The sequence below is a fragment of the Ovis canadensis genome, chromosome 7, assembly GCF_042477335.2.
Source record: "Ovis canadensis isolate MfBH-ARS-UI-01 breed Bighorn chromosome 7, ARS-UI_OviCan_v2, whole genome shotgun sequence".
Taxonomy (NCBI): Eukaryota; Metazoa; Chordata; class Mammalia; order Artiodactyla; family Bovidae; genus Ovis; species Ovis canadensis.
Window position 1 is genome coordinate 32,778,240 of NC_091251.1, and position 23,448 is coordinate 32,801,687.

The 23,448-nt window shown below is 39.4% G+C and overlaps 1 protein-coding gene and 2 pseudogenes across 1 annotated transcript in view; 2 read left to right on the forward strand and 1 right to left on the reverse strand.

Annotated features, from left to right (window-relative positions):
* CD276 (CD276 molecule) overlaps window positions 1-23,448 on the forward strand; it is an 82,128-nt gene that overhangs the window by 11,309 nt on the left and 47,371 nt on the right. The window lies entirely within an intron of this gene.
* On the reverse strand, window positions 16,172-19,061 carry LOC138443993 (ribosomal protein eL22-like; annotated as a pseudogene).
* On the forward strand, window positions 19,802-20,295 carry LOC138931573 (NADH dehydrogenase [ubiquinone] iron-sulfur protein 6, mitochondrial-like; annotated as a pseudogene).

Sequence of the window (23,448 nt, forward strand, 5' to 3'; positions counted from 1 at the left end):
TATGTTACAAGTGGATGAGACAAAGATATCTGGAAAATTCTCCAAATAATTGGAAATTGAACACTATACTTTCAAAATAACACAAGAAGAAATTTTAATGGAAGTTTAAAATATATTTGAGTGGTCTGTTACATTTTTAAAAGGCTTAAAAATAAGAAAAAGTATTTATTATATTTATACTGACATATTTACCATTTCTAGAACTCTTCATTCTTATGTAAAAATCCAAATTTCCATCTGGTATCATTTTTTTCTGCCTAATAAACTTTAACATTTGTTACAGTGGTGATTTGCTGGTGATGAATTTTCCAGGCTTTTGTCTCTTCTGGAAGGCATTTTTGTCAGGTACAAAATTCCAAATTGACAGGTTTTTTTTTCAATCCATGAAAGATGTCATTGCCTATGTTCTAGTTTGCAATGTTTCTGATGAGAAATCTGTAATTCTTGCTATTGTTCCTCTAAACGTATGTGTCTTTTTATTTCTGGATGCTCTTAAAATTTTCTCTTTATCACTGTTTCTTCAGCAATTCAATTATATTGTGCCTTGCTGTTTGTGGGTTTGTTTCTTTATACTTGGAGTTCATTGAGCTTCTTAGCTTTGTAGCTTTGTAGCTTTCATCAAATTTGGAAAATAAGCCATTATTTCTTCTAATAAATTTCTTTCTCCCTTCCCTTTGCAACTCAGATTACACCTACTTTAGATCCCTTAATAGTGTCTTATAGGATTACTAGGCTCTGTTCATTTTTTTCCCCAGTCTTCTTTTCTCTGTGTGCTTAATTCTGGATAGCTTTTGTTCTTTTTGTCATCACATTTGCTGATCTCTTTTCTTCTTCAGTATTAAATCTGCTCTTAATCCAATCCTAGACAGATTTCACTTCAGATCACTGTGTTTTTCACCTGCAGGTTTCACCTTGGGTCTTTATATATTTTTCATTTGTCTCATTATTTTTGTATTTTACTTTCCATATTGAACATATTTATAAGATTTACAATAGCTGTTTTAAGGTCCTTGTCTGCTATTCCATCACCCCTGTCTTTCCTGAGTTTGTTTCTATCGATCATTTTTTCTCCTGGCTTTGTGTCATTGTTTTCCTGCTAATTTGTTTGCCTGGTCATTTTCCTTACATGCGCTACATGAGAACTTGTTTTATGTTGCATTTTGTTGGTTTTTTTTTTCAAAGCATGTTGGGTTCTGTTTAAATTGGTAACTAATGACAACCTACTGTATAGTGCAAGGAACCCTACTCTATAATAACCTGAATGGGAAAGAAATCTGAAAAAGAGGATTATATATGTATAGCTGACTCACTTTTCTGTACAAGAGAAACTAATACAACATAGTAAAGCAACTATAATCCAAAAAAAATTTTTTTAATTATTGTGGATCAATTTGATCTTTTTGAGGCTTGCTTTTCTGAGTTGTCATAACATCAGAGCAGTTGATGTTTATTCCCCAGGTTTATTAAAACCCTCTGTTAAGGTGTTCTTCTTCTGAGGATGCCTCTCATTTTACAATCTTTTCATTCTGGCGGGTGAGAACAAAAACTAGTCCCAGCTGCGTGTGAGCTCCAGGAACTATTCAGCATATTGTTTTCCAGTGGTTCTTTCCCCAACCTTCTGATTTCACCCTAGTCATGTGCAGCTTAGACTCAGCCAGAGACTAGTCTCAAGTATCCTTCTGCTGATCCTAGAGCAGCAGTCCCCAACTTTTTTGGTACCAGGGACAGGTTTTATGGAAGACAGCTGGGAAACGGTGTTCAGGTGGTAATGCGAGTGATGGAGAGCAATGGGGAGCAGCATATGAAGCTTCACTCCCTCACCCACCACTCACCTTCTGCTGTGCAGCTCTGTTCCTAACAGGCCTCAGACCAGTACTGGTGTGCAGACTGAGGTTTAGGGTTCCCTGCTCTAGAGCTTTCTGTTTGCATAGCTTCCTCCTTTCCAGTATTCAGGTCAGTTCAGTCGCTCAGTCGTGTCCGACTCTTTGTGACCCCATGAATCTCAGCACGCCAGGCCTCCCTGTCCATCACCAACTCCCGGAGTTCACTCAGACTCACGTCCATTGAGTCAGTGATGCCATCCAGCCATCTCATCCTCGGTCGTCCCCTTCTCCTCCTGCCCCCAATCCCTCCCAGCATCAGAGTCTTTTCCAATGAGTCAACTCTTCACATGAGGTGGCCGAAGTATTGGAGTTTCAGCTTTAGCATCATTCCTTCCAAAGAACACCCAGGGCTGATCTCCTTCAGAATGGACTGGTTGGATCTCCTTGCAGTCCAAGGGACTCTCAAGAGTCTTCTCCAACACCACAGTTCAAAAGCATCCATTCTTCGGCACTCAGCCTTCCTCACAGTCCAACTCTCACATCCATACAGGACCACTGGAAAAACCATAGTCTTGACTAGATGGACCTTAGTCGGCAAAGAAATGTCTCTGCTTTTGAATATGCTATCTAGGTTGGTCATAGCTTTTCTTCGAAGGAGTAAGTGTCTTTTAATTTCATGGCTGCAGTCACCATCTGCAGTGATTTTGGAGCCCCCCAAAAAAAAAGTCTGACACTGTTTCCACTATTTCCTCATCTATTTCCCATGAAGTGATGGGACCAGATGCCATGATCTTTGTTTTCTGAATGTTGAGCTTTAAGCCAACTTTTTCACTCTCCTTTTCACTTTCATCAAGAGGCTTTTTAATTCCTCTTCACTTTCTGCCATAAGGGTGGTGTAATCTGCATATCTGAGGTTATTGATATTTCTCCCAGCAATCTTGATTCCAGCTTGTGTTTCTTCCAGCCCAGCATTTCTCATGATGTACTCTGCATGTAAGTTAAATAAGCAGGGTGACAATATACAGCCTTGACATACTTCTTTTCCCATTTGGAACCAGTCTGTTTTTCCATGTCCAGTTCTAACTGTTGCTTCCTGACATGCATACAGGTTTCTCAAGAGGCAGGTCAGGTGGTCTGGTATTCCCATCTCTTTCGGAATTGTCCACAGTTTATTGTGATCCACACAGTCAAGAGCTTTGGCATAGTCCCCCACAAATTCTAGCCATGATAGCCTTTCCAAATTCAAATCTCTGTTTCTTCAACTTGGCAATACCAATTCTGGTTGAGTTCTCCCTTCCTGCACTGAGAAAACTTCATCAGGGCAGTAAGTTGGGAAAATTTTAGGACTCACAATGTTCGTTTCCCTTCTCTCAGTCCCGTGCTGTGTATTCAACTTATATTTCCTTCTTTACAAGATCAGTAATAGAAACCATAAAGAAGGCTGAGCACTGAAGAATGGATGCTTTCAAATTGCGGCACCAGAGAAGACTCTTGAGGGTCCCTTGGACTGCAAGGAGATCAAACAAGTCAATTCTAAAGGAAATCAACCCTGAATATTCATTGAAAGGACTGATGCTGAAGTTGAACCTCCAGTACTTTGGCCACCTGATACAAAGAGCCTGATACATCAGAGTCATTGGTAAAGACCCTAATGCCAGGAAAGATTGAAGGCAAAAGGAGAAGGGAGTGGTATACAGCATCATCAACTCAATGGGCATGAATTTGAGCAAACTCCAGGACAGAGCAAAGGACCAGGAAGACTGGCATACTGCAATCAATGGGGTCACAAAGAGTTAAACACAATTTAACTACTGAATAATGATGACCCAGCAATCCCACTCCTGGGCATATACCCTGAGAAAACCACAATTCAAAAAGATACATGTACCCCAAATGTTCATTGCAGCATTATTTACAGTAGCCAGGATGTGGAAGCAACCCAAATAGATGTCCATTGACAGATGAATGGATAAAGAAGTTGTGGTACATGTATACAATGGAATATTACTCATCCATAAAAAAGAACGAATTTGAGTCAATTGCAGTGAGGTGGATGAAGTTAGAGCCTCTTATACAGAGTGAAATAAGTCAGAAAGAGAAAAATATTGTATATTAACGCATATATAGGGAATCTAGAAAAATAGGACTGATGAATGTATTTGCAGGCATGGAATGGAGACACAGATAAAGAGAATGGACTTGTGTACACAGCAGGGGAAGGAGAGGATGGGACAAACTGAGAAAGTAGCATTAACATATATACACTATCATGTGTGAAATAGATAGCTAGTGGGAAGCTGCTGTATAACACAAAGAGCCCACCCTGGTGCTCTGTGACAACCTAGAGGGATGGGATGGTGGGGTGGTGAGAGAGGCTTCAGAAGGAGGGGATATATATAATTATGACAGTTTCACATTGTTGTATGGTGAAACCAACACAACATTGTAAAGCATTTTCCTCTATTAAAAAAAAGAAAAGAAAAGTTGGTTAATTAAATATTAGCAGGTAAAAAAAATGATAATCTGTTTCATTTTGCTAGTGATTGGCTCAGAAATGTGAGTCAGTTTTGGGTAATAAGACATAAGGATAAATTAATAAAAGGCTTCTGGTAAAGATTTTCTTATTCCTAAGAGGAAAGAAACACAGGAGAGCATCTAAAATTGTGACAGTCATCTTGCTGTCAGCTTGAGACTGAGATGGCAGAACACAGGTATGGAAAGAACCTGGGCTCCAGATGGTATCACGGAGTTAATAAATCAACTAATTCTGGAACCCCCTACATCCAGACTTTCTGTTTCCTTATTGCTTAAGCCCATTTCTGTTTCTTAGAAATGAAATAATGTTTTATATGGAAAACAACATTGGATGCTTGCCCAATGGTTTTTCTCTTTTTTAATGCATGTCAGTAATATTGTATTGTTCTTCTATTGCTACCTTTTCATAGCTACATATTCTTACTTTATGGATGCAGTTTGCTTGACTATCTTCAAGAACAGTAATTTAAATTTTTTTAAAATTCTGTTTCCTAAATTAACTGTTTCCTCTAGGGTTGAATGTCCTGTTTGTTCATCTTGGTCCTTCTCTTCTATGCTGTTGGTTTTCCTAATGTCTAATGATTCTTAATTATCTATTTATATTTTTAATGCAAGACTAGGTTGATATATAGCTTTTTTATAGTCATTCTCTTAATAATTGAAGCTATATTTCCACAACTGCTATCTCTCCTTCACTGCAGGATTGGTGAAAGGCTCTAGGTAAGAAACAGTCAGAAAAGTTCATAAAGTGGCTAAAAAAGGGAAGACTTTACTCAAGGTGAGTGCTTTATTTTAATCATGAGTGGACTGCATTTTAAATTTTCTTTCTTCTTTCCTCCTTAAATGTTGTGAATTTAAACACTTGTCTTCCACGTAATCTGATTCTCTGATCCCAAGACCCGACTGGGAGTCCCCCTCAGGCAGATTTTCCAGTTTGATTAGAGAGTGGTAATCATGGCTTTATCCTGAGGCCAAACACTGCAGCCGGCTGCTCTATATATAGAGGAGATGATGACTGGCTGAGTTTTCCAGGGCAGACCTTTAATTAGTTACCCATGGTCCACTCATGCTCCCTGTCCTTGTTAACTCTTTGAAGCTCTGAGAAAAATACATCTCTAACTTACGTCTTAAATTACTGCTATATTTGCTTAGCATGTGATTTGCTCTGCTGTGCTTTCTCCATCAATTGCATGCTATCTTCATTAATTGAACTTTGCTTTTGTGGGCCTTTGGTGCATCGGACTGAATTAATCCTCAGTTCACAGTAACCAGTTATCATCAGTCTACAACATTCCATCATCATCATCTATTGGTACTGCTATTGGTACTATTACTATTATTTATTTTGGTCTTCATGCAATATTCCAACTTTTTTTCTTTTTTAATTTTTTGGTCATGCCAGGCAGCATGCAAGACCTTTGTTCCTCTGCCAGGGGTCAAACCCACACCCTCTGTGGTGGAAGAAGAGAGTCTTAACCACTGCAACACCAGGGAAGTCCCATCAACCCATTCTTTTTTTTTTTTTCCTATTCTTCTTTATAGGAAGAATTTATTTTTACTTCATGTATTTTTAGGGCTTCTCTGATGGCTCCGGGAGTAAAGAAACCACCTGCCATTTAGGGGACCCAGAAGACATGGGTTCAATCCCTGGGTCAGGAAGATTCCCCTAGAGGAGGAAAATGGCAACCCACTCCAGAATTCTTACCTGAAAAATTCCACAGACAGAGGAGCCTGTCCAAAGGGTCTCAACAAATCAGACACGAATGACTAAGCATTTATGTATTTTTAACTTACATAAATGGTACTAAAAAGATTTGTTTCTTTTTTCAGTCAACACTGTTAAATATATACCCACCATATTCTATAAATATACAATTAATGCTTTAGAGTGTATTCTAGCGGCCCATCATAATCCTCTACTCCATTTGTTTAGTTATTTTTCCATGTTGAATACCTAGGTTACCTACAACTCTCTACTTCCACAAACACTTCATAGGGATTCTTATTTCCCCATATATTTCAATATTTGCTATTTTTATGCTTTCTAATTTTTGCCCATCGGAGGGACATGAAGTAGTATTTCATTGCTGTTTTAATTTATGTTTCTTGAGCATCTCTTCCCATCTACAGGTTAACCATTTGGATTTTCCCATCTGCAAACTGCCTGTTAGTCAGGATATCCTAGATTATGCTACTCAAAAAAACTTTTTGGCTTAAAAAAGAAATGTTTATTTTCTGTTTTTGCTACATGTCCATAGTGATTGTCAGGGGAGCTCTAGTCCTTAGCCACTCAGGGACCAGGGGTGTTGAAGCAGCCATAATCTTGGACACTGCCAGTCATTATCCCAGAGGAAAAGAGAACATGATGAATCATGCATTGGCTCTGGAGCTTCCACCCGGAAATGATACAAATCATTTCCACTCACATTTCTTGGCCATAACTAGTTACATGACCACATTTAACCTCAAGAATATGGGAAAGTACAATCCTACTGTCGAGAAGGAGAACTGAAAATATTTGGTAACCAAGCATCACCTGTCCTTCTAGTCAACAAATATTCAGGGTTTTTTTTCCCCCTTCATAAGATACACCCTTCCCTACCTAAGAGAATTGTCTAAACATTGTTAAGTAGGGAAATTTTTTCCTTCTACTCTTTTAGGTTCTCACTGGGGCCCCTGTAACAAAAGACGGATTAACAAGAGAAAAACAAACAGAAGGTTATTCCCATAAATATTTCATATATATACATGGGAGAAACTCAAGGTAGAGTAACTCAGGGAGGGGGCTTAGAACTTCAGCTTATATAGCATCTTCAACAAAGAAAAACAAATTCATAGAAAAATGACAGGACAAAGAAAATTTCTTAGGCTTCCTAGAGCAAACTGCAGGAAGATAAATATACAGGGAATTAATGGTAGGCAGAGGCTAGTTAGTAAATTTATTATGTAGATTCCTCTGGTGTTTCCCGACTGATAGGGTCCAAAGTTACCTCTGGTGATTAATTTTTGTTTCTTATTCATAAAGAAGGGAGAGGGGACACCGTTGAAAATTTATATCCTGCTTTAAGGCAAGTAGGAAGAGGGCAGGGAACTATTTTTGTATTTGCTTCTTTTCCACTGACTTCAGCTCAATTCAGTCCTTTTGCCAAAGTGGCATGTTGGGGTAACATATTTTGGTTTGCTGTATATTCCATGCAGTCATACCCACCTTCTATTCATATGTTCCTTGGGGGATGCATATGTTCCTTGCTTTGACCCAGATTTCCTTCCATGGGGGTAGCTACCTTGTCCTTTATTCTTTGCAACCCCTGGTTCTACCTTCTGGAAGATTCTTCCCTCTCTATCATCTTCTTTGGCCTTATCTGATGTAGGCATCAACACATTTCCTGTCCATTGATGGTTGCAGGCCCTAGGGTCATTTTAAGTTTCAAAGGGTCACAGACTTTTAAAGTTAACACTGAAATTTTTTTGGTAATACAATGCTCTGTAAAACACAGTAGCCTTGTTATTTATTTGATTCCAGTCAGTTCCATGTGACAGAGCTCATCCACAGTTATTTTCTAAATGGACTTGGATTTGCTACATTATTTCTTTCTCATCCAGTTCCCACCTCTTCCCTTTCACTTAATTGCAAATAAGGTATTCAGCTTTTATGGAAGAGCTGCACATTTAGACTCTTTCCTGGGAGCTCTTTTGTCCAATCAAAAGGAATTGCCGGATACCTCACCTTTAGTTGGACCCTCAAATTGAGACATCTTCAACCATTCAAAAGTTTTTATGACTGGATAAAATGGTCATAAACTTGACTTGATCCTTGACCAAAAGCTGAGCCTTTTTTTTTTTTTAAGTGCAGTATTTAGGATCTAGTTTCCTGACCAGGGATCAAATCTGGGTGCCCTACGTTGGAAGCTCAGAGTTTTAGCCACTGGACCACCAGGAAAGTCCCAACGCTGAGTTGTTAACTGGCTTTTGACCTTTCAAGTCCTTCTCATTTTCCTTTTACTTGTTAGGGTTGAGAAGCAGTTATCACTTCCAACTTTACAAGAGCCCAATTTTCTGGCCCCTCTCAGTTTCCTTCCATTCCTGCTTGGAAACATGTCAGTTATTTTCTGAGATTATTTCAAACACAGTCAACAGAAACTAATGCTTGCTACTATCTTCTTTTCCCCTCAGGTTAAAAGTGTATAAGGTGTAAGGACCTACCTTCCAAGTTATTGCAGGTGGCAATTTTACCCAATAGTTTGCCACAAAATAACACGAACTGCTATCTTCAAACACGTGCTCACAGTGTCCTCACCATCTGCTGACCAGTTTTAAGTCATTGCACAAATTTTAGCTAATATTGTTTGGTAGGACCCCACTTCTGTATCAGTCAGGATAAACTAAATTACGCTAATATGACAGACAACCATGAAATCTTAACAGTTCAAAGCTACAAAGCAGTATTTCTGGGTCACTGCGTGTCAGCAGGAGTCTCCACTTATCAGAGCCGCTCAGAAACCCAGGCTAACGGAATCACCACCGTCACTAATACTGCCTGTCAGGACACCAAAGGCAGGAAAAATGTGGTAAACTGCACAACGGCTCTGCTTCTGCAGAACCGTTTAAGGACTTTAAGTTTCTGCTTAGAAGTGACACTCGTCACTTCCAAAGAAATTTTACCGAAATTAAGCAAGTTACATGTCACACCTAACTTCATGGAGACAAGAAAGTGTAATCGTACCACAAACCCAGGAGGAAAATGAGAAATATTTGGTGACAAACTGTTCACCAGACTTATCTCTGAGAAGTCATTTCCTCCTTTGCATCTGTTTTTCATCCTCCAACTTTTTTCACATAACTGCTACTGCTACTAGGTCACTTCAGTCGTGTCCGACTCTGTGCAACCCCATAGATGGCAGCCCACCAGGTTCCCCCGTCCCTGGGATTCTCCAAGCAAGAACACTGGAGTGGGTTGCCATTTCCTTCTCCAGTGCATGAAAGTGAAAAGTGAAAGTGACATTGCTCAGTCGTGTCCGACTCTTAGCGACCCCATGGACTGCAGCCCACCAGGCTCCTCCGCCCATGGGATTTTCCAGGGAAGAGTACTGGAGTGGGGTGCCATTGCCTTCTCCTTCACATGACTATTGCTTCAATAATTAGAAAGTTTTTTTTTTTTTTAAGGGCCCATTGGTTCAGGAAGAGATGAAGGTTTTTGTATAAGTTGACAGAAATGTATTGGGACTGATACACATATACTACTATATATAAAAAATAGATAACTTATAAAAATACTTTGGTCGTCTGATGCAAAGAACTGACTCATTGGAAAAGACCCTGATGCCGGGAAAGATTGAAGGCAGGAGAAGGGGACAACAGAGGATGAGATGGTTGGATGGCATCACCAACTCGATGGACATGAGTTTGAGCAAGCTCTGGGAGTTATGATGGACAGGGAAGCCTGGCGTGCTGCAGTCCATGGGGTCTCAAAGAGTCAGACATGACTGAGTGACTGAACTGACTGAACTGAATAAGAGCCCACTGTATAGCACAGGGAACTCAGTACTCTGTAATGACCTATATGGGAAAAGTGTCTAAATAGAGTGGATATATGTATGTGTATAACTGATTCACTTTGCTGTATAGCAGAAACTAATGCAACAATGTAAATCAACTATACCCCAATAAAAATTAATTTAAAAATAAACAACAAAAAAAGAAAAATATTTGGTGAGTGGAACTAATGACTACCAATCTCATATACTTTTTCCATTTTTATTCTGGTTCCTATTATTTTCTTGTTACTTGTTAGAGGTCCGTAGGGTCTAGAAGATATTGCTACCTCATCAGTTTTCAATGTTGAAATGATCTTCTCTCCACTGCTCAACTGTTAACTTTGTCGATGGTGTCCTTCACTGAGCAGAAATCCTTTATGCTAATGTAGATAAGTCATCAATTTTTCCCAGATTAAATTTTCTGCATTGGAGATCTTGTTTAAGAAATCGTTTCCCATCCCAAGGTCACAAGATGTGATATATATACTTTCCACACTTAGATTTTATATATATCTAAATAATTCATGTTTAAAGGTATAGAGATCTTTTATCATAATCCACAAAATGAGTCAATATTCTCAAAATTCATTATTTTTTCACTGATTTCTGATTCCATCCTTGTCATATTTAAAACTTATTGATATCTGTTTCTGTTCCATTGAACTATTTATTTGCTTCCACTCCAGTTCTACAAAGGTACTATAGTTTTGTATAATATGGAAATACACATTAGGGAGAATTTGTGCTTTTCCTCAAAGTATTTAGTTATCTATGATCTTCTATTCTTTCCTATACATTTCAGAATCAATTTGTTAAGTTTCTAGATTATTTCTGATAGAAATTCTACTCAAAGTATTGTTAATTTGAAGGATAATTTACATCTTTGTGGTGTTAAAATATCCCACTCTTTAACATGGTATATCTTTCCAAACATCCTGGTCTTCATTTATGTCTTTCATTAGAGATTTAAAGCTTTTCTTGTATGTTCTTTGATAGATTAGTTTCTATGAATATTATATAGTGCTTATTGCTATTGTGAATGTGATCTGAGTTTCTATTACATAGTCAGATTGTTAACAAATGATATAGAGGAATGCTGCTGCTGCTACTGCTAAGTCGCTTCAGTCATGTCCAACTCTGTGTGACCCGATAGACGGAAACCCACCAGGCTCCTCCGTCCCTGGGACTCTCTAGGCAAGAACACTGGAGTGGGTTGCCATTTCCTTCTCCAATGCATGAAAGTGAAAAGTGAAAGTGAAGTCGCTAAGTTGTGCCCGACTCATAGCGACCCCATGGACCGCAACCAATCAGGCTCCTCCGTCCATGGGATTTTCCAGGCAAGAGTACTGGAGTGGGTTGCCACTGAGGAATGCTACTGACTTTAAAATTTTATTACTGTTGCAACTGGGTTTACTAATGTAAAAAATTATCGGATATTCTGTTGAGTTTTCTATGCATATGATCACATTTATCCTTTGAAAATAATTATATTTTTTCTCTTCTCCAAACCTTAAATCTCTTTCTTCACTTTTTAATTTGTGTTATTCTAATGCTAAGGTTGAACAGAGGTGGGGATATTATTCATCCTTGCCTTGTTCATAATTTAAAATGCCTTCAGTAAGCATGTTTTTTGAGGTGTAAATTATATTTAGTGAAAATCATAGATCTTCAATGGACTCTTTAATCAGTTTTGTTGGAAACAGACATTTGTTCACCTCAGAATGTCCCCTTGTGCTCTTTCACAATCTCTCGCCTTTCCAGAAGCAACTATTCCAATTTTTATAATTATGGCAATTTTGTCTATTCTAGAATTTCACGTGAATGAAATAATAATCAGTTCAGTTCAGTCACTCAGTCATGTCCGACTCTTTGCGACCCCATGAATCGCAGCACGCCAGGCCTCCCTGTCCAACACCAACCCCCGGAGTTCATTCACACTCACATCCATCGAGTCAGTGATGCCATCCAGCCATCTCATCCTCTGTCATCCCCTTCTCCTCCTGCCCTCGATCCCTCTCAGCATCACAGTCTTTTCCAATGAGTCAACTCTTCACATGAGGTGGCCAAAGTATTGGAGTTTCAGCTTTAGCATCATTCCTTCCAAAGAACACCCAGGGCTGATCTTCAGAATGGACTGGTTGGATCTCCTTGCAGTCCAAGGGACTCTCAAGCGTCTTCTCCAACACCACAGTTCAAAAGCATCAGTTCTTCGGTGCTCAGCCTTCTTCACAGTCCAACTCTCACATCCATACATGACCACTGGAAAAACCATAGCCTTGACTAGATGGACCTTAGTTGGCAAAGAAATGTCTCTGCTTTTGAATATGCTATCTAGGTTGGTCATAACTTTTCTTCCAAGGAGTAAGTGTCTTTTAATTTCATGGCTGCAGTCACCATCTGCAGTGATTTTGGAGCCCAAAAAAATAAAGTCTGATACTGTTTCCACTTTTTCCCCATCTACTTCCCATGAAGTGATGGGACTGGATGCTATGATCTTAGTTTTCTGAATGTTGAGCTTTAAGCCAACTTTTTCACTCTCCTCTTTCACTTTCATCAAGAGGCTTTTTAGTTCCTCTTCACTTTCTGCCATAAGGGTGGTGTAATCTGCATATCTGAGGTTATTGATATTTCTCCCGGCAATCTTGATTCCAGCTTGTGCTTCCTCCAGCCCAGCGTTTCTCATGATATACTCTGCATGTAAGTTAAATAAGCAGGGTGACAATATACAGCCTTGACGTACTCCTTTTCCTATTTGGAACCAGTCTGTTGTTCCATGTCCAGTTCTAACTGTTGCTTCCTGACCTGCATACAGATTTCTCAAGAGGCAGGTCAGGTGGTCAGGTATTTCCATCTCTTTCAGAATTGTCCACAGTTTATTGTGATCCACACAGTCAAAGGCTTTGGCATAGTCAATAAAGCAGAAATAGATGTTTTTCTGGAACTCTCTTGCTTTTTCCATGATCCAGTGGATGTTGGCAATTTGATCTCTGGTTCCTCTGCCTTTTCTAAAACCAGCTTGAACATCAGGAAGTTCACGGTTCACGTATTGCTGAAGCCTGGCTTGGAGAATTTTGAGCATTGCTTTACTAGCATGTGAGATGAGTGCAATTGTGCAGTAGTTTGAGCATTCTTTGGCATTGCCTTTCTTTGGGATTGGAATGAAAACTGACCTTTTCCAGGCCTGTGGCCACTGCTGAGTTTTCCAAATTTGCTGGCATATTGAATGCAGCACTTTCACAGCATTATCTTTCAGGATTTGAAATAGCTCTACTGGAATTCCATCACCTCCACTAGTGATGCTTTTGTAGTGATGCTTTCTAAGGCCCACGTGACTTCACATTCCAGGATATCTGGCTCTAGGTGAGTGATCACACCATCGTGATTATCCGGGTCACGAAGATCTTTTTTGTACAGTTCTGTGTATTCTTGCCACCTCTTCTTAATATCTTCTGATTCTGTTAGGTCCATACCATTTCTGCCCTTTATCGAGCCCATCTTTGCATGAAATGTTCTGTTGGTATCTCTAATATTCTTGAAGAGATCTTTAGTCTTTCCCATTCTGCTCTTTTCCTCTATTTCTTTGCATTGATCGCTGAAGAAGGCTTTCTTATCTCTTCTTGCTATTCTTTGGAACTCTGCATTCAGATGCTTATATCTTTCCTTTTCTCCTTTACTTTTTGCCTCTCTTCTTTTCACAGCTATTTGTAAGGCCTCCCCAGACAGCCATTTTGCTTTTTTGCATTTCTTTTCCATGGGGATGGTCTTAATCCCTGTCTCCTGTACAATGTCACGAACCTCATTCCATAGTTCATCAGGCACTCTATCTATGAGATCTAGGCCCTTAAATCTATTTCTCACTTCCACTGTATAATCATAAGGGATTTGATTTAGGTCATACCTGAATGGTCTAGCAGTTTTCCCTACTTTCTTCAATTTAAGTCTGAATTTGGTAATAAGGAGTTCATGATCTGAGCCACAGTCAGCTCCTGGTCTTGTTTTTGTTGACTCTATAGAGCTTCTCCATCTTTGGCTGCAAAGAATATAATCAATCTGATTTTGGTGTTGACCATCTGGTGATGTCCATGTGTAGAGTCTTCTCTTGTGTTGTTGGAAGAGTGTGTTTGCTATGACCAGTGCGTTTTCTTGGCAAAACTCTATTAGTCTTTGCCCTGCTTCATTCTGCATTCCAAGGCCAAATTTGCCTGTTACTCCAGGTGTTTCTTGACTTCCTACTTTTGCATTCCAGTCCCCTATAATAAAAACGACATCTTTTTGGGGTGTTAGTTCTAAAAGGTCTTGTAGGTCTTCATAGAACCGTTCACTTCAGCTTCTTCAGCATTACTGGTTGGGGCATAGACTTGGATTACTGTGATACTGAATGGTTTGCCTTGGAAATGAACAGAGATCATTCTGTCGTTTTTGAGATTGCATCCAAGTACTGCATTTTGGACTCTTTTGTTGACCATGATGGCTACTCCAATTTCTTCTGAGGGATTCCTGCCTGCAGTAGTAGATATAATGGTCATCTGAGTTAAATTCACCCATTCCAGTCCATTTTAGTTCGCTGATTCCTAGAATGTTGAAGTTCACTCTTGCCATCTCTTGTTTGACCACTTCCAATTTGCCTTGATTCATGCACCTGACATTCCAGGAATAATAATAGAATGTATTTTTATGCATCTGGCTTTTTTCAATCAGAATAATATTTTTGAGATTCATCTGTGTTATCACTTGTATCCTTTTTAGTGTTTAATAGTGTTTCATAGTATGACTATACCACAATTTGTTTATTCTCTTTTTGATGGGCATCTGGGTTATTTTCAGTTTGGGACTATTAATAAAACTGCTATGAACATTCTTATACTAGACTTTTTGTGGACACAGGCTTTTTTATTTTTCTAGTAGAATTGGTAGTCATAAGGTAATTGTATCCTTAACTTTTTAGGAAACCATCAGTTTTCCAATGTTATTGCTACATTTTAGACTTCCAGCAGCAATGTGTGAGAGACCTAGTTGACCCACATCTTATACAACATTTAGTATTGCAAACTATTGTAAATCTATTTCGTTTCACCTATTATATCAGGTATATATGATTTCCCTTATTGTAGTGGTGCCTAATTGCTTTAATTAGCATTTCCATGATGACTAATGCTTTTGAGCACTTTTTAAATCTAAGTTGACTAGCTGTATTTCCCTATCTTTGGTGAAATGTTTTGAATTTTTTTACCCATTAAAAAAAAATGTGCTGCTGCTTTTATTTTTATCCTTGTGTTGTAAGAATTTTTTGTATACTGTGGATAAAAAAGCCCTTCATCATATATATGTATTGTGAATATTACTCCCAATTTGGCTTGCCTATTTTTTCTTTAATTTTTGTTGTCCACCCCCCAGCTTTTTTTTGAGACTGTCAAGATATTTAAATATTTCATTATACAAAGTTGTACCCAAAATTGTGCTTCATTTTTTCACTATATACTTTAACTTAAGGAAATCTGTAAAATCAGTACATTTCAGAAATCCTGAAAAATTCCAGTAGCTATAAGCTATTTAAATATTGCTTACAGAAAGTATTTAAACAGGGGTGGGGGTGCTACAAAAGTTTACAAAACAAAAGTAGAGTTATAGATGTGGAAAACAGACTTATGGTTACCAGGTGATAAGGGGGAAGGGATAAATTGGGAGGTTGGGACTGATATATACACACTACTATATATAAAATAGATAACTAATAAGAACCTGCTATATAGCACAGAGAACACTACTCAATACTCTGTAATGGCCTTTTGGGAAAAGAATCTTTAAAATTAAAAAAAGTGGACATATATATAACTGTATTTCACTTTGCTGTACATCTGAAGCTAACACAACATTGTAAATCAAATATACTCCAATAAAAATTTTAAAAGTATTAAAGGGGGACTTCCCTGGTGGCCCAGTGGCTGAGACTCCGCCCTCCCAATGCCAGGGGCCGGGGATTGATCCCTGGATGGGGAACTGGATCCCATATGCTGCCGCTATGGGTTCACGTGTCTCAACTAAAGATCCCGCGTGCTGCAACTAAGACCTAGTGCAGCTAAATAAATAAATGTTGAAAAAAAAAAGTATTAAAGGAAAGCCAGCACCATATAAACAGCATACACTTAAGGAGCTGAAGGCTTCACATACAGAGTCATGCTTTTTTATTCACTGATAAACTAAAGGTCCATTTCAAGATGCTTCTCTTGTATGCTTCATTTTTTTTTTTAGCAAGCAAAGTCCTATAAAGGATGGCTTTATCTATTCCTCATAGTCAGACTCAGCTTCATCTTGACTAATCTGGAAGTAACAAAGTTCATAAGTCTCCTTCTCAGATGCAACCACATGAAGCCAGTCACAAAGATTGTTCTTTTTAAGGTATTTCTTGGTAAAGTATTATAAATACCTTTTAGAGAACTGTTTCTGAGAAACAACTGTGATTTTATTCTTGAAGGATTCAATGTGAGTAACATTCCCAAGATCTCTAGTCTTTCCATTCACTTTAACCTTCTATAGAAACCACTCAAAATTTCCAGAGTCAAAAGTTCTATCTTTTGACTCTGTGAGTAAGGTTCAAATTAAATTTCCAGGTTGACTTTCTTGGGCTTCTTGTCTTTCTTCAGTACCATCTTAGAGACTGGCCTCTTGATCTCCCCTTGGCTTTCTTTCCCTAATATTTGTTTTATTTTATTTGGCTGGATCAGGTTTTAGTTGCAGCATGAAGGATCTTCAATCTTCACTGTGGCATGTGGACTCTTAGTTTCAGCATGTGGGACCCAGTTCCCTGTCCAGGGAATCGAACTCAGGCCCCCTGCATTGGGATCGTGGAGTCCTAGTCACTGCACCACCATGGAAGTCCCTTGCCTATTTTCTTGATGGTGCTTTCTGATGAATAGAAATTTTAAATTTTGATGAAGTCCAATTAATCAATCTTTTATGGTTTATACTTTCTGGATCCTTCCTAAAAATTCTTTGCCTATCCAGAGGTCACAAAAATATTCCCCCAGCACCTCTAGTAGCTTTATTATTTATTATTTTAACTTATGTTTCAGCCTGTAATCCGACTCAAATTGTTTTGTGTATAGGTTGAGGTCCTTTACTTCTCATATGGATATCCAATTTTTCTAGCATCATTTATTAAGGATATTTTCCTTTCCCTATTGAATTTGCTTGGTCATTTTAATAAAAAATCATTTGTTTGTATATATGTGGATCTATATCTGGACTCTCTTATTTGATTCCATTAGTTTATTTGACTATCCATTCTCCAGTAGCATATTATTTTGGCCACACTTTGGGTTTTTCTTTTTTACTTTTTTGGTTTGAAAAATGTCATTATTTTGCTTTCATATTTTTAAAAGTTTTTACTGGGGTATAGTTGATTTACAATGTTGTGTTAGTTTTGGGTGTAGAGCAAAGTGAATCAGTTATACATATACATATATCCATTCATTTTAAGATTCTTTTCCCATATAGGCCATTACAAAGTTTTGAGTAGAGTTCCCTGTGTTATACAGTAGGATCTCATTAATTATCTATTTTATATATAACAGTGTGTATACGTCAATCCCAGTCTCCCAATTTACCCTCCCTGCTTTCATATTTTAAGTATTTTTGTTGGAGATAGAATTACATTTGCAGGTTTTCTTTTTCTTTCAGCACCTTAAGAAAGGTCATTCAATTTCTGCAGCTTCCAAAATTTTGATGCAAAATGATCAAATCTTACTGTTGCTCCTTTGAAAGTACATCAGTTCAGTTCAGTTCATTTCAGTTCAGTCGCTCAGTCATGTCCGACTCTTTGCGACCCCATGAATCGCAGCACGCCAGGCCTCCCTGTCCAACACCAACCCCCGGAGTTCATTCACACTCACATCCATCGAGTCAGTGATGCCATCCAGCCATCTCATCCTCTGTCATCCCCTTCTCCTCCTGCCCCCAATCCCTCCCAGCATCAGAGTCTTTTCCAATGAGTCAACTCTTCCCATGAGGTGGCCAAAGTACTGGAGTTTCAGCTTTAGGATCATTCCTTCCAAAGAACACCCAGGGCTGATCTCCTTCAGAATGGACTGGTTGGATCTCCTTGCAGTCCAAGGGACTCTCAAGAGTCTTCTCCAACACCACAGTTCAAAAGCATCAATTCTTTGGTGCTCAGCTTTCTTCACAGCCCAACTCTCACATCCATACATGACCACAGGAAAAACCATAGCCTTGACTAGACGGACTTTTGTTGGCAAAGTAATGTCTCTGCTTTTGAATATGCTATCTAGGTTGGTCATAACTTTTCTTCCAATGAGTAAGCATCTTTTAATTTCATGGCTGCAATCACCACCTGCAGTGATTTTGGAGCCCCAGAAAATAAAGTTTGACACTGTTTCCACTATTTCCCCATCTACTTCCCATGAAGTGATGGGACCAGATGCCATGATCTTTGTTTTCTGAATGTTGAGCTTTAAGCCAACTTTTTCACTTTCCTCTTTCACTTTCATCAAGAGGCTTTTTTAGTTCCTCTTCACTTTCTGCCATAAGGGTGGTGTAATCTGCATATCCGAGGTTATTGATATTTCTCTTGGCAATCTTGATTCCAGCTTGTGCTTCCTCCAGCCCAGCGTTTCTCCTGATATACTCTGCATGTAAGTTAAATAAGCAGGGTGACAATATACAGCCTTGACGTACTCCTTTTCCTATTTGGAACCAGTCTGTTGTTCCATGTCCAGTTTTAACTGTTGCTTCCTGACCTGCATACAGATTTCTCAAGAGGTAGGTCAGGTGGTCAGGTATTCCCATCTCTTTCAGAATTGTCCACAGTTTATTGCGATCCACACAGTCAAGGGCTTTGGCATAGTCAATAAAGCAGAGATAGATGTTTTTCTGGAACTCTCTTGCTTTTTTGATGATCGAGCGGATGTTGGCAATTTGATCTCTGGTTCCTCTGCCTTTTTCTAAAACCAGCTTGAACATCTGGAAGGTCATGGTTCACGTACTGCTGAAGCCTGGCTTGGAGAATTTTGAGCATTACTTTGCTAGCGTGTGAGATGAGTGCATAACGCGTCTTTATTCTCTGGCTTCTTTTTACTTAGCTACGGGTTTACTTAGCTACTTGGCTACTTACTTATTCTCTGGCTACTGGTTACTTACTTTGGTTTTCAGCCATTTGACTAAGTATTTAGGCATTATTTTCTTTGTATCTCTCCTACTTGGGTTTTACCAAGTATCTTGAATCTATACATTGATATCTTTGATCAGTTTTGGAAAGTTCTTGATCTTTCTCTCTTCCGACTTTGCTTCTAACTCATTCTTTCCATCCTCTCTGCTTGGATTCCAGTTTCACTATGTGTGAACCTTTGATTGTGTCTTGCATGTCTCTTCTTTCCATTGTTTTTTCTCTGTGGGCTTCAGTTTGGATAATTCATATTGACCTTTGGGTTTACCAATTCTGTTTGTTGCTGTTAAATCCATCAATGAGTTTGTAATTTCAGAAATTATACTTTGCAGCTCCAGAAAAAGTCCATTTGATATTTTTTATAGATTACAATTCTCTGCTAAAGTATTCTTCTTAACAATTTTGTCATACTTTCCATTTTCCCCTTCAACATATTTGAAGGGGAAAAAATGCCTTGTCTGAGGCAATTGAAATACATGCAAAAATAAACAAATAGAACCTAATCAAACTTACACGCTTTTGTACAACAAAGGAAACCAGAAACAAAATGAAAAGATGACCTACAGACTGGGAGAAAATATTTGCTAATGATGAAACCAATAAATGCTTAATTTCCAAAACATACAAGCAGCTCATACATTTCAATAACAAACAAACAAACAAAAAAAAAAACAAGCAAAAAATGGGCAGCAACTTCCCTGGTGGTCCAGTGGCTGGGACTCTGTATCCCAATGTCTGGCAAGGTGGTGGCAGCAGTGACCTTCCTCTGGCTGCTAGACCAGGGCAGCCTGGTGGCATGGAGCCTGCCCTGGGGCACCAGGTGCTTCAGTGTGCAGTCCTCACTAGCTGGTGAGGAGGTCACACACACTGGCCAGTTTTATGACCCTACCAACTATAGGCAACTTTCATTTGTAGGTTGTCAGAGAGAAGTAAATGCAAACTCTACCATTGATCTGATAGCAGAGCAGCCTGTGAGTGAAGTCAGAAGGCAGGTGGTATCTTGTGACAGGAATGAAGGGATCCAAGGCCAGCCACGGTGTACATAAACTTGGACAAAGAAACAAAGGTGGCAACATGTAGCTACAGTGGACTGTGGTGCAGACAGCACCATCACTAGGGGGATACCCGGGGGTACTTCAGTGATGGAGTGAATCAGGAGACCCTTAGTGCTGTATGCATTGCCTCACTAGTGTTGAATAAAGGGCGTTGTTCTCAAAGAAAAAAATCATAAAAATCTTGTGTAACTGGAAAATATGGGTCAACTGCGGGTCTTCTTCTATTATCTTTTTTTCTCCTGAGCACATATGACCACTTTTTCCTGCCTTTTCACATGCCTTGTAATTCTTTATTGTATACTAGAGATCTGCCAGGTGGCACTAGTGGTAAAGAACCCACATGCCAATGCAGAAGACCTAAAAGACGCGGGTTCACTTCCTGGATGGGGAAGATCCCCTGGAGGAGGGCATGGCAACCCACTCCAGTATTCTTGCCTGAAGAATCCCATACAGTCGCAAAGAGTTGGACAGGACGGTAGCAACTTAGCATGCATGCAGAGATCTTACACATATGAACTAAGACGGAAGAATTTTCCCTGAATAGGTTTTACCCTTTCTATATATTACGTAGATAAGATATGGTGCCAATCACAACAGTGTGATTAGAAAATAAACTAGATCGAGGTTGGGTTCTAGTTCTTTTTGACTCAGTCTCCCTCTGGTTTGATTGAGAACTAGTCACGTCTTTATTTCCATCGTCATAAGACACCGTGGGGAATTTGTTTATGCCTTTAAGAGATTTGATTAGCCTCCAAATCAATACAGCTTCAAAATTTGGCAAATATCGAGACTAGCTGTGTGACACAACCACTGCCTTCCTCTAGCAGGACTTTGTCTCCTAAGCACTGTGAATCTGTGGGGAAATTTCACTTTCTTATTCTACACCCTTCCTGCTACACAGTTCCCCCAGCCTCCTGTGTCACTCATTGAAAAGTGAAAATGTTAGTCGCTCAGTCACGTCTGACTCTTTGCGACCCCATGGACTGTAGCCCGCAAGGCTCCTCTGTCCCTGGAGTTTCCAGGCAAGAATACTGGCATGGATAGCCATTCCCTTCTCCAGGGGATCTTCCTGACCCAGGGATCTAGCCTGGGTCTCCTTCAGCAAATGTTCTGTGAAAGAAGACTGGCTATGCTGCAAAGGTGCATTTCAATCAAAGGCTCCATATTTTTAATTAAGGAAAATAATTTGACATTGTGTCTTAAAATAATTTATCTTGCTTGTTTTTCTGAGACTCCAGTTGAATGCATGTCATCCACTCCCCTTTTGGCATCCATACCTCTTAACTTCTCTGTATCCTCTGTGATATATTTTATGTTGACTTTTGTCATCTGCCTAATCTTGCAACACTCTCGTCTGTTCTTTCGCCAAATACATTCTGCTGCTTACCCCAGTTATTTCCTTCGATGATTACACTTGTCATTCCCAGTATTGCTAGTTATTTTTGTAATAATTGCTCTTCTTGCTTTATATTTACAATGCTTCTCTTATGCCTTGAAAGGATATATGTATTGTTCTTAATGTAAATTCTTCTTCTACCCAGTCTGTTCATTTCACTTCTGTGATAGTCATTCCTTTGTTGGTTGTTTTCGGCTCAGAGCTCTTGTCTCCTTGGAAGTGTCAGCTCTCTCAGCCAATAATGTGTACTTTGGAAGGAGTGTGATTAAAGACCAGATTCCTGCTTCGACTCCTCCTGCTGAAGTTATGAGGGGAGCGCCTCAGGGTGCAGAGCCTCTGAGCATCTGTTTCCTGTTTGTCAATGACCAGAGAACCCTGCCTTTCAAAGAACGTGTTTGAACTCTGCCCTAGTCACTCCTCTTTCCTAAGAGCTGCCTCTCTGTGTAGTCATTTTTCCCAATCAAGGTGTGGGGGAAGAAGGCGAGACTGTTCAGTGGCTGCCTGCCAGCCTTTGTTTGTTGAATCTATTTCTCACCCCTGTTGTTGTTTAGGCACTAAGTTGTGTCCAACTCTTTGGAACCCCATTGACTGTAGCCTGCCAGGCTCCTCTGTCCATGGGATTTTCTAGGCAAGAGTACTGGAGTGGGTTGCCATTCCCTTCTCCAGGGGATCTTCCTGACCCAGACATGGAACCTCCATCCCTTGCGTTGGCAGGTGGATTCTTTACCACTGAGCTGCCAGGGAAGCCCATTTCTCACCCTAGCTGGCTCCAAAACTGCCTTTGAGGTTACCTTGCATTTGCAGCTGATATTATATTGGTGTAATATTGGTGTTTTCTGCCCATAGAAGTGGAAAGGCAGATTATTGTGGAGGAGAAAAAATCCACAACTAGAAAGTCTTCCCCTAGATTCTCATCCATCCATGATATCTGACTTTCTCCACTTCTAATTTGCATATCCACGCAGACTGAGACCTGTCTTGACTTCTATTTCTCCAAGTTTGATTCTGGGATACATCACTCCTCTTTCATTAGACTGTCTTCAGGGCTGAATTCGGGGGAGGAAATCCTCAGTTTTCTTAATTCAGCATCAAGATGGAAATCTGAAACCTCCTGCTTTCCATTTTCTAGAAATTTCCCAATAGTTTTGGTCTCCCAATGGCTCTTCATCTTATTTTCTATTTCTATTATATATTGGTTACTTTAAAAGTTGATTGTAAATCTGCTCTGTCATTTCAAATGCAAGGCCATATTCTGAAAGTCTTCCTCCTCTTATTTTGAAGGATCTCCTACTTGTTAAGAAGCTGGGGTCTCATCTTGCCTCTCCCTAGCTTTCCCATCTGTAACATGGGAGCAAATGGACTAGGTGGTATTTGCGGGCCTTCCCCTTCTCTTGTGCTATGACTTCAAGGATTACGCCCGGCTATTGTTTGGCTTGTTTCCTTCTTTACACTCCACATTCGTTTAGAAATGTGGGTGGGGGCACCACATTCTCCCTGATCTCACTCTGGTCATGAGAAGTCAAAATGGAGAGCTGAGAAACGAAGGCAGTTTCCTCTTAGAAGAAAAGCATGAACCATCTACAAAAACAATTCCAAAATGAACCTCCAGGCTAGATGAACAGAGGACTATCCTGAGAAATGTAAAACTGGTGGCAAGGAGATAATTTAACGATTTATTATTCCCAAAGCAAAAGCAGACTTCCAAATTACCTTTTATCTTTTTTTCCAAAAGCCCCACTGACAGCCCCCAGGAGCTGCTAATAACTAATGTGAGATCATAACTCCCTAGGAGATAGATGTCTCTGTGTGACCTGTGATGTCAGAAAACAGGGTGGTAACTTGAATGACCTCCAAGTATCTCGCCTGTCAAATACGCAGTGGTGTCCCTTTGTAAGGGCAGAAACCATGAATATTGGGAAGAACTGAA